The sequence below is a fragment of the Mus caroli genome, unplaced genomic scaffold (genome assembly GCF_978045245.1).
Source record: "Mus caroli unplaced genomic scaffold, Mus_caroli_1 scaffold_17, whole genome shotgun sequence".
In the NCBI taxonomy this organism is placed as follows: domain Eukaryota; kingdom Metazoa; phylum Chordata; class Mammalia; order Rodentia; family Muridae; genus Mus; species Mus caroli.
The window spans coordinates 12,951,795-12,964,265 of record NW_028227272.1 but is presented as its reverse complement, the minus strand read 5'-3'; the positions used below and the strand labels follow the sequence as shown (position 1 = coordinate 12,964,265).

Genomic DNA, 12,471 nt, shown 5'->3' with positions numbered 1-12,471 from the left:
GGCAGGAGGGTCCCTGCTGGAAAAAAACTGTTTGTTTTAGGAAAAAAGGGCGAGTCTACAGCCTCTTAGTTTTGGGGTAAAAAAGCTGATAAATGGTTCATGATTAATGTGTTTGACAAATGATAAAGTGCCTTTTATTCTATGATTGTAGCTAGAAAAATTAATATTTTCTGATTGGTCTAAATGTAACTGCTTCATTTGGTTCTTTTTTATTGATAATGTGCTCTGCGTGTTTTCACAATCAGCTCATAAGTTGTTGGTTAAGATTAATAATTGTTACATTGCTACAGATGGTTAGTCTTAAAATTGATAACTCAAGTTTAATATCTTCCCAGCACGTGGCATAAGGCAGGCCAAGAGGCTGGGTCTCTAAAGATATTTCTAGTTTAGGTAGTAATTAATGTGGTTCCTATCCTAAAAAGTAAAATTTAAGATAAGATTTAAAGCAATGCCTCTTTATTAAAGCATTAAAGCTCACATGTATTCATAGGTATTAATTGGCAGCCAAACTTTGTAATATAGTAATGCTTCTAATATTGATTTTAAAGATGATAAATTGTTTTAAACTTGGGTTTTGCTTTCCCAAGGTTGTAGATATTATCCTACAAAAGGATACAAAAGAAACTTGAAAATTATGGTTAAAACTGCCAGTTTTCCATTGACTGCAGCTTGCAGTTTGATTACAAATTTAAGATTTTCTACTCACCCATATATTGTTAATTAAGATTATTACAAGAGTAATCATCTTATGAGAGCGCTAATACAGCTCACTTCATACAAAACTGGCACAGAGTTATCTAGCTATGTTTGTCCTTGTGCATAGATTAGACCCTCAAACAATCAGTTTGGCTATAGTTGCTGCTTGGCAGGAAACTGCAGTACGGGCAATTTTTTTCACAACACTAAAGTTGTGAAGAACGTTTAAACTGTAAGTCATCTTAAAAAAGAGTATCAAAAATTAGAGGCATAGACAGTTGAGTTGTTCCTCTAGAATCGGTCCTTATTGCAGGAGGGCCAAGATGCTCAGATTAAAAAAAAAAAAAAAATTTTTACCTTTGAGTCAATGCAGGGCTCAGGGCAGCCCCAAAGCAGCTTGGGGCCTTCTTTTGTTTTGCAAACAGTGCCTGAGAAAGTTTTTCCCTGTGTTCAAGGAAATTTCTTTTTAGCTTTGTTGCAGATCTATTCAGATGTTTAAAATAATGCTTAAATTCAAAGAGTTTTGCTTCTAGTGAACTGGTAATCACTAAAAAATTTTGCCTCTAGGTATGGCTAATGTAGCTTTACATTATGTAAGAAAATTTTTTATCATTTCTGCTTCTATACAAGAAGCCAAGGGTTTTAATCTTTCAATGTATATTTTTTCCTAGTGAAAAATGTTTTATTAACTAATACTTCTCAAGGGAAGTTTACCTTAAATCCTTGCTCTCACCCAAAAGATTCAGAGACAATATCTTTTTATTACTTAGGGTTTTAGTTTACTACAAAAGGTTTTACGAAAAATAAAGAAAGCTTTTATAATTGTTATTAATTATATTCATTGGTAATTAAATATTATCTGTGCCCAAGACAATTCCTTGGCCAGAAAAAACATTGTAAAGTCATTTTTCTCATCCTCCCAGCCGATCGTTGGCCCACGTGGGCCCAGCTAGCTGCTGGCTGCTGGCTGCTGCAGGGTGGGACATTGACACTCAGTTCCCCCTGTATCAGCACAAATAATCTAGATGTGTGCTGTAGATGGTGTTTTAAAATACTGAACAATCAAACCTTAATTTGTATATTAATAGTCAATGTTATATCTCAGAGCTCACAATTGCTTAAGATTGTTCGTCCCTCAGATGTTATTAATTCTCAAATTTGCAATTGCTTATGCATATATAACTCATAGAAAAAATGCTGTCCTTTTAAGAAGGTGGTTTTTAGACATTTATTAAATTGTCCTAATTGCCTGGACATTTTTAAAACAATGCCAGGATAAATTTATATCTCAGACAGTCTATAGGCCATCCATATAAAATAGGTTAGATATATAACCTTGTTCTTTATATATTCATAACAGTCATGGCTTAAGATAATATTTTAGTATTCTTAAAAATTGTGCATGTATAATTCTTTCCTTTTAGTGTCCTCAGTTACTACTTGTTTCCACATAATAGTGTTAATTCTTGAGGACTTTTACTTAATAATTTGCTACAAATAAATGCTCTTATTTCTAGTTAATAAATAAATTATGCACGTGACTCTTAATAACTTTTCAAGCCTTCTAGTTACAACCGCTCCTTAAGAGAAATGATTGAAAGTGCAATTAATCACTGCCCCTTTACAGCCAAGTATTTTAAATGTTTTGTCAACAAGTTATTATTTCAAAAGATTAGATATTGTGAAACTTTAAAACTTTAACTTCTTAAAGACAAAAAAGAGAAAACCTGTATCCCCGTACATACTATTTAGTGCATTCACATGCACACTATTTAAATCATACCTTTATTTTCAAAATTTGAAATTTAAATGTCAAAGAATTTAATAAATGCTTTATAGTATCTTAAAAGGATCTACTTATTAGCTTATAGATTGATCCTAAACAGCTACATTGTTAGGGAAGGGAAAAACAGGTTCTCTCCACAGAACACTGCAAAAGCATATTGGTTAATTTGTGTGACGAGCTGGCAGGTAAGTTTACTCAGTGCCCTGATTAAAATGACTAAGAAACTAAATTAGATTCATGTTTTAGATCCATCCTTGCTTGCAATTTTTCCAGCTTAGACTAGCTTCAAGCCTTTTAACTTTATGGCAATAGTACATCAGAGACTGTATATTCTGACTTAGTGAGCTTAGTCATTTAATAGAGTCATAATGATTGTTCTCTTTTCTTCAGTGTGACCAGTCATTCTAACTCAATCTTAGACTGGTCTAATATTTAGTCCAATATTAGAGATTCCTATATTCTTAATTATCTAGCAAAGTTAATTCAGAGCACACACCCCACTTCCAGAGAGTCTCTGGCCTAGCTTGTGCCTTGCTAATTTGCAACTGAATAAAGTACCTGGACTTTCCCAAAAGAAGATTTGCATTGCTATTTTCTCATTGTCTAGATCTCAGTTTTTTCAAGCAGGTCAATCAACATCCTCCAGCCAGACTGCAGCGGGTGTGCATCCCCGCCCCCAAGAGCGTACAGGTGGCAACTGCTATCTTCATTCCAAGGACATTCCAGCACGTGGCTTTCGGTCTGAGTTGAGATTTAGGTTTACCAAGAGGGCTAGAAAAGCAGATATTTCTATACTAGAAGAGATTGGTTTTTATTCTGATAGACGGGCTTAGTCCCTTAGCTGGCCTCTGGTTTTCCACCCTTGCTGTTACTGCAAGGTCCCCTTAGTTCCTCAGGCTGTGGGAATAACAGGGATGAGGTGGATGACTTCCAGCTCCTATTTTAGCCACAAATCGTGGTGTTACTAATGACATAATTCTTGTCTAGGCCCTGCTAAAATCTGAGGTTGACAATTCTCCTTTAGGAGCTGCACAGTACTCAGAATTGTGCATACTGGTTCGTGATCATACGAATATAGTATGGGTATCACTTGGTGCAGAGATTTACTGCAGGGGAAGGTCCAGCTTGACCATTTCTGGGTTCCCTGTGAGATTCACCTGGTTTGAATGAAGGTTGGTATCTATTTCCAGTTACAACCAAAAATATCTTTCTAAGGCTCTGCCTCCCCTCCCCAAAAGATACCAAGAGCCACAGGTGTGGGTCGTGACAGCACCCACGGGAGGAATCGGGTCAATTTCCACCCAAGCCAAGGTTAAAAGCCCACTCATCTATGGATGAGAAAATTATTTGATCACCTCTGTTAAGCGTGGCCTTTTTAAACTTAATTAATGGGGGGTGGAGGGAGAGGTTGGAGACCTTACGGTCATACTGTTGGAAGGGCAAGCCCTTCACAGCCTCCCACCCTAAAAAAGCCAATTGGCCTTGTACTACAGAGCTGGTCATAACCCCCTCCTCCCTGTTCCCTGCCTGTCATCCAAAAATATGGAGGAATATCCACTCAGTGTTATTCATAATAAAGTGTATTTCAATTCATACAGTCAACTTTCGCCAGGGTTCCAACACCCTACTTAAAATTCAACTAGGAAGTTACCTATTCAGTACTAATTAGCATTATAAAGTCAGAGCCTACAGCCCAGGGCTATTCTGTTAGTTGTTTACTAGGACAGAAAGGACAGTCTTATCCAGATACGGTTTACCATAAGAAAAGTTAGGAAATCCCATGGAAACGGTTTTTTCTTTAGTCCTAAGAATTCAGGCAGGACTATTGAGCATAGATAATTTTTTTGCCTCAGGCCAGCCTTTTTTTTTTTTTTTATTAACAACAGGGAGGAGAAGTAGCCTCCCCACCCCCAGGTTCCACTGTTTACATCGGGATGGAGCTTGCTGCTCAATCGTTCTACCACGCCCACTGTCAGAGACCATCCCGTGAGAAAGTGATCCCTTCTCAAATCTCTTTAACAAATCAAATGGCCTTGTGCTAAGAGCTGGTTGCCACCCCCCTTCCTCCTTATTCCCTTCCTAACACCTAAGGCTGTAAAGTTGAATAATAGTCCCCTCTTCCTTATCTCTTCCTGAGTTCCCATGACATCCAAGGACATGAGCTATGCCTGAGCCCAGCCTGACACCCAAGGCTGTCAAGGAGGATCTATTTTCCAGAGATAAGATGCAGAGTGCCCGCAGTTTGGCGCCTGACCTCAGCCCCCATGTCAGCAGATGCCCACTTCTTTGTTCTTTGTATAATTCTCCCTTGACCCCTCCCATATTCCCCGTGATGTATGCTTTAAAAAGAAGGCACCTCAGCATAATAAAGGAGACCTTGATAGGTACAATATACTTGGTCTCCACCTCTCTTTCTTTTCCTCCCATTTCCTTCCAGGTTCGCGGTCCCCCTCGCACCCACGAATAACTGAATCCCGCGGGACGGGATAGCCCACAGCTCGAACCTGCCGCTTTGCTGTTCCGGAGCCAAACATGTGGTCACCCTGCTACTGGACCCCAAGATTATTTGGCGGGAATTGGGCACCCTTACCCTGCTTCATAACTGCGTGTGGAATAGTAAAATTGAGCTTTGATCAGGATGACTGTCTTAGCTCCGTCTTTATCTCGCACTGCCTAGCCCCTCTTCTCTTCCAGGTTTCCAAAATGCCTTTCCAGACTAGAACCCAGACCTGTGATCTGCTGGCCGGACACAACAGGGAGTGTTCCTTCCAGAAGCCATAACAAACTTTACATTGAACTGGAAGCCTAGACATGTCCATGGTTATTTTGGGCATCTGATACCCTTAAGCCAACAGGCTAAGAAAGGAGCAGCAGTGTTAGGAGGAGTGATTGTTCCAGATTACCATCAGAGAAGTAGGGCTGCTTCTACACAATGGAAGAAGAAAGATTATATCTGGAGTCCTTCAGTGCATCACTTGGTGCTCCCATGTCCTGTGATTAAAATCAATGGGAAACTATAATAGCCTAATCTAGGCAGAATGACAAAGGGCACAGACTCATCAGGAAGAAGGATATAGCTCACTCCTACAGGAAAAGAGCCAAAACCTGCCAAGTTCTTGCCAAGGGTGGAGGAAATGCAGAATGGGTAGTAGAAGAAGATACTTATAAATACCAGATGTATGACCAATTACAGAAATGAGGATTATAGTTGACATGAGTATTTCTGTAATACTTTTGTTACGAATACTTTTGTATAGATATCTGTGTTTTCTTTCCTCAATTTCCTTATCATGTGATATGATATCAATTAAAATATCAGTGATTATCACATTTAAATGTGAGATAATAAAAGAATGTCTCTCAATGGACATTGCCACCTTTTCTAAATTTAAAGCATTTGTGGTTGTATGAGGGATAATTATATCATATTAGGCATGTCCTGGTTAAACACCTGTGAAGGATTTTTGCTTGATTTGAAGTAGGAAGATCCACTTCTAAAGAACACCTCTTTAATCTGGGTCTTGCATAGGGAAGCCACATACCTTTAATCTGGGTCATACCTTCTTCTGGAAACCTACATAAGGACATGAAAGAAGGAATGTCTGATTTTTCTCTTTGTCTGATTGCTGTCATCTTGCTAGCAAGTCCATTGCTTCACTGGAGTTAGAGCCTACTTCTTCAGCTGAGACATTCAGCCTCAAGGACTGAATAACTAACAGTTATGGACTTTCCATTCATAGCCAGCCATTTCTGGATTAGTTGGACAATAGCCTGTAAGTCATTCTTATAAATACCCTTCAATATATATCTAGACAGAGATTCATTCTACAAGTTCTGTTTTTCTAGAGAACCCTGACTAATGCAGGGGATATTCCTACTCAAACTACCACAGCAGTCTAATGTAAGATCTGACATATATCCAAACACACATACAAACCTGAGTTTTGACAAAGACATGCATTATGTTTATGTGTATGCACATGTGTCTATTTATGTTTATATATATACATGCGAATGCTTATGTATTTGTGTACATGTATATTTATGGGTACACATGAATATTTGTTTATATGTGTACATGTGTATGAACATATGTGCATTCATCTGTATAATTATTTGTGTGTACATATATATGTTTAAATGTGTGTGTGTGTACATCTATTTATTATGTATTTGGAAAGTTGTGCATGTTTCTATGGGGGTATACATGTGTATATTTATATGTGTATGTATGGGTATGTGTTTAGACATGTATATTTATTTGTGTGTGCTTGTATATATTTATGTTTGTGAATGCTTATGCATATGTAAAAATGTTTATTTGTGTGCATATACATATTTATGTATGTGTACATGTATATATTCATGTGTGTCTACATGAATATAATTTTGTTTATATATGTACCTATGTGTTTTAATCAGGGACCAAGTATTCAAATCTATGAGCCTATGGAGGCCATCTTTAAGCCACCATATTCCATTCCCTGGCCCCCATAGGCTTATAGTCATATCATAATACAAAAGGCATTCAATCAAACTCTAAGATCCCCATAGTCTATCACAGTTTCAAGTATTTAAAAGTCCAAAGTCCAAAACCTCTTCTGAAACTCAATCAATCTATTAACTGTAACCTCTGTAAAATCAAAATTAAAAAACAGAGCACATATTTCCAATATACAATGACACAGAATATCCATGACCATTCGAAAAGGGAGGAAAGGGAGCAGAGTGAGGAAATACTGCACCAAAGAAAGACCAAAACCAGCAGGGAAAACTACAAATTCTGCATCTCCATGTCTGATGTCAGAATGCTCTTCAGATCTCCAACTCCTTTCAGCTTTGTTGATTGCAACATACTTCTCTTTCTTGGGCTAGTTCCAAATTCCATTAGAGGCTCTTCTTGACAGGTAACCTGTGATTCTGTCATCTCCAACATTTTAGGGTCTCCAAAGCAATCCAGGCTTCACCTTCACAGCTTCATACAATGGCCTCTCTGGGACTCCATGCACCTGATACATGCCTGGCCTCAGCAGCTTTTCGTAGCCACCAAGAAATATTAACCCCTTTCTTGTGTCATTGATTCTAAAGCCAGAATAATGTGGCTAAAGATGCCCAGTTCTTCTGATTGCTGGGGCTGGGACTTGGGCCCTTTGTTCAATTACATCTGCATTAGGTTTCTGTTGTTGATGATTTCTTTCACTATTTAAGCTATTTTTTTTATTCCTTTCCACAGGTTGGAAGCTTAGCTGGATGAGGTCTTGCCTGAGGTTACCACTCCCTTTGTTCCATTTAACATAGGCTTTTCTTTAAACATTTTATGTTTTTGAGCACTGGATTTAGCTCTACTCTACTTCCTGGTGATCCCTTTCTCTTTAAACTGTACATGTTGTATTTTTTCCTTCCTCATTTTGCTCCTGTAGATTATAGCTCTGCATAAGAGTAACCACTAGTAATTACATGACTCAGTTAATACTAGGCTGTCTTGAAATCTTCTCTGCCAATATCATGAATTCCAAACTATTCAGTCTAGCCTCAGATAGAGATTATAGACAAGGGCAAAATGTAACCTCATCCTTTGCCAAAATATCACAAGTATGATCTCTAGGCAACTTATTAATATTCTCCTCTAAGCCTCTTTAGCAGGGCCATTATAAACTACATTGCTCTCAGCACCACCATCTTCCATGCTTCTACTAGTATGACCCATAAAGCCCCACTAAAAGCATTCAACTATTTTCCTAACCTAAAGTCCCAAAGTCTACATTCCAGCAGTCAATTTATTAGCTAGTTTATGTCAACTTGACACAAGCTAGAATCAGCTGAGGGGGGAAACCCCAAATGAGTGAATGTCTCCATAAGATCAGGCTGTAGGCAATCCTGTAGGGAATTTTTTTAAACAGATTTTACCTTAAGTTTATTTGTAAAAACAGCATAAGACACTGGTCATCTGCAAATAGTATGTATGTAGGTGTGTCCCAGCAGTCTATCTGTCTTCACATGGGCAGGAGCCTTTTCTATGGGGCCTTCACAGGGGCCTGGGCACCTTTGGGAGTCTGAGCTGGAACTAGAGCCTAGGCCTTAGTTGGAGCTGTGACCTCTGTCTTGGTTTGAATTTTGGGCTTTGGTTGGCAGAGCCTACAACCCATGATCATGTAGCTTTGAATCTGCTTCCCAAGCTTGAGATGAGCAATGGAAGATAGATGGCCGAGTTTGCAGCTGGGGCCCTTTGGCATCTTGGGCTTGATGGCCTCTGCACATGCCCTCATTGCCTCTGCATTGCTGGCCTGCATCTTCTTCAGGTCTTTCATGCGGTGCTTCTTGGCAAAATGCATGTTCTTTAGGAACTTGGGGTTCCTAAAGGAGATTCGTATTTTTGTGTCTGGGGTTTCTTGATGCAACTTCTGTGCCATTTGCAGAACTGGTTGTGAATGGTGTGGTTCTTGGACTTGGCCATGTCTGTATGGTGACCTGCAGGTTCCCTAACACCTGGGACTGAAAGAGCAGAAATTTTCTTAATTAGTTATTGATAGGAAAGGGCCCAGCCCATTGTAGATGGTGCTCTCCCTGGTCTGGTAGTCCTGGGTTTATAAGAAAGTAGGCTGAGCAAACAATGAGGAGCAAGTCAGTAAGCAGTACCCCTTAATAGTCTCTACTTCAACTTTTGCCTCCAGGTTTCTACCCGGTGTGAGTTCCTATCCTCACTGCTTTTGATGATGAAATGGGACTGCAGGTAAATAAACTGTTTCCCTTGCCAAGTTGATTTTGTTCAGGGTGTTTTATCACATCAATAGTAATCCTAACTAAGAAAATGTGCATATACTAATATGTGTGGTATATGTGTATATTTTATGTGTATGTATATGTGTACACAAGTATATATTTATGTATATGTACATATGTATTTTATATTTGTGTGGGCTTCTTGTATATTTTTGCTTGTGTGTGTATTTGTAAATTTTTATTATGTACATGAAACTCTTGTGTGTGTTCATGCACATATTTATCTATGCACATGTGCTTATTATTTGTGTGTATACATGTATATGTTTATCTGTATATGCAATGTGGTTTCTGTGACCATCATGGCCAGCAGTGTAACAGTCTGCAGGATAGGAAATAGTAGAATAAAGGTAAAACCAAAGTTGAGAGGTAGAATACTGGGGGGGGGGGGGGGTGGTGGAAATGCTTAGGGAAGGAGGCATTTGGGAAGATAGGGGAAATATGAAGGTAACACATGAGGGAGGAGCATATGAAAAATTCATGTGGAAATTTGCTCTTGAAGCACAATTAAACAATATAATTGGAGGGGATAGTAGTATACACTTATATGAAAGATGTTGTGGGAAAATACTGAGGATTAAACATTTAAGTGGTGTTGGGGACATAGATGAGGGACATAGACTAGGGGATAAGAACTGGATTGAACAAAACTAAGAGTGTATGAAAAGTCTTATGGAGGGCTGGAGAGATGGCTCAGTGGTTAAGAGCACTGACTGCTCTTCTGAAGGTCCTGAGTTCAATTCCCAGCAACCACATGGTTGCTCACAACCATCTGTAATGAGATCTGATGCTCACTTCTGGTGTGTCTGAAGACAGCTACAGTATACTTATATATAATAAATAAGTCTTTTAAAAAAATAAAAAAAAGAAAAGTCTTTTGGAAACCTAAAGCTAGTAATTCAATTTGTGAAATATAATTGAAAAAAGATAAAGGAGATCAAACAGAAGTATGCTGCATGGGTGGACAATGCTATTTCCAGAAGACATGGATTATTAAACAAAAATTGCATAACAAGGCACTTAGTTCCATATGAGTGATTTATCATTGATATCCTAGAGGGCTCCAAAGCAAACACAGGCCATTGCCCCTTCTTTTGGGTACATATTGTGGTGGTTTGAATGAGAATGTGCCAGTGAGTGCCATGTATTTGAACATTTGCTTCCCAGTTGGTTACTGTATTTGGGATGTTATATGTTCTTATTGGAGAAAATGTGCCATTGAAGGTTGTGGAGGTCACTATGACATCCAATGCTAGCAGAGATATGACTCATAGGAGGCAAGACGGCAGTTCAGTTCAACACCACTCAGTAGCCAGTGTTGGTTCCAACTTCTAGAGTGTGACTCCAAGTTGTTTATTTTAGGCATGTTTAAACACACCACAATTTGGTGAAACCTCAACTCTGGCAATATTCTGGTTATTGAGTTAATAATCCCATGTACACAATAAAGCATACATAAATCTCCTTCAGGAACAAAGTAAGCTAAATAAATATCAGACATGACTGTATCTGTAAAGTATGTGTGATGACAAAGATGGTATCTTAGTTAGGGTTTACTGCTGTGGACAGATACCATGACCAAGGCAACTCTTATAAGGGCAACATTTAATTGAGGCTGGCTTACAGGTTTAGAGGTTCAGTCCATTATTACCAAGGCAGGAACATGGCAGAATCCAGGCAGGCATGGTGTAGGAGGAGCTGAGAGTTCTACATCTTCATCTGAAGGCTGCTAGCAGAATATTGACTTCTAGGCAGCTAGGAAGAGGGTCTTAAAGCCCACACCCACAGTGACATACCTACTCCAACAAGGCCACACCTACTCCAACAGGGCCACACCTTCTAATAGTGCCACTCCCTGGACTCGGCATATACAAACCATCACAGATGTGTTCTATAGATTGACTGAGGAAAAAAAGAAAAACCTACGCCAAGAGTTTGGCGGAGGATCTGGTGTGGTCTCTAGCTACACAGATAGCACAAAGATCACCAGGCTATTAACCACAGTCATTCTCAGCCCTCTGGGTGGATAACAGGTTATACATTCCTTCCTTTGAAGAAACAACCCTGTGTTAATATTCTGGGTTCACCTAGTGATTATTTGAGTTCAAAAACCTACATGCCTTGTATTATTCCCCCTTTTCTTATTTTTAAAGAGAAAATTGTGGCTGTAATAGATCCCACCATGGTTTAGTGCATTGTCTACATGGCTGGCTAGTCTAACTATTATAGATGAACATAACAGAATCATAAGAATAGTTAACAGAGATCTTCACCTATCCTAAATCAGATAAGGGACTAATATCCAATATATATAAAGAACTCAAGAAGGTGGACTCCAGAAAGTCAAATAACCCCATTAAAAAATGGGGCTCAGAACTGAACAAAGAATTCTCACCTGAGGAATACCGAATGGCAGAGAAGCACCTGAAAAAATGTTCAACATCCTTAATCATCAGGGAAATGCAAATAAAAACAACCCTGAGATTCCACCTCACACCAGTCAGAATGGCTAAGATCAAAAATTCAGGTGACAGCAGATGCTGGCGAGGATGTGGAGAAAGAGGAACACTCCTCCATTGTTGGTGGGATTGCAAGCTTGTACAACCACTCTGGAAATCAGTCTGGCGGTTCCTCAGAAAATTGGACATAGTACTACCGGAGGATCCAGCAATACCTCTCCTGGGCATATATCCAGAAGATGTCCCAACCGGTAAAAAGGACACATGCTCCACTATGTACATAGCAGCCCTATTTATAATAGCCAGAAGCTGGAAAGAACCCAGATGTCCCTCAACAGAGGAATGGATACAGAAATTATGGTACATTTACACAATGGAGTACTACTCAGCTATTAAAAAGAATGAATTTATGAAATTCCTAGCCAAATGGATGGACCTGGAGGGCATCATCTTGAGTGAAGTAACACAATCACAAAAGAACTCACACAATATGTATTCATTGATAAGTGGATATTAGCCCAAAACTTAGGATACCCAAGATATAAGATACAATTGGATAAACGCATGAAACTCAAGAAGAATGAAGACCAAAGTGTGGACACTGTGCACCTTCTTAGAATTGGGAACAAAACACCCAGGGAAGGAGTTACAGAGACAAAGTTCGTAGCTGTGATGAAAGGATGGACCATTTAGAGACTGCTGTATCCAGGGATCCGTCCCATAATCAGCTTCTAAACGCTGACACCATTG

At 39.0% G+C, this 12,471-nt stretch overlaps 1 pseudogene; it reads right to left on the bottom strand.

The window, feature by feature from the left end:
* Window positions 1–8,553: 8,553 nt before the first annotated feature.
* LOC110311244 (large ribosomal subunit protein eL29 pseudogene) lies at window positions 8,554–8,892 on the bottom strand (annotated as a pseudogene).
* Between the last annotated feature and the right edge of the window lie 3,579 nt (window positions 8,893–12,471).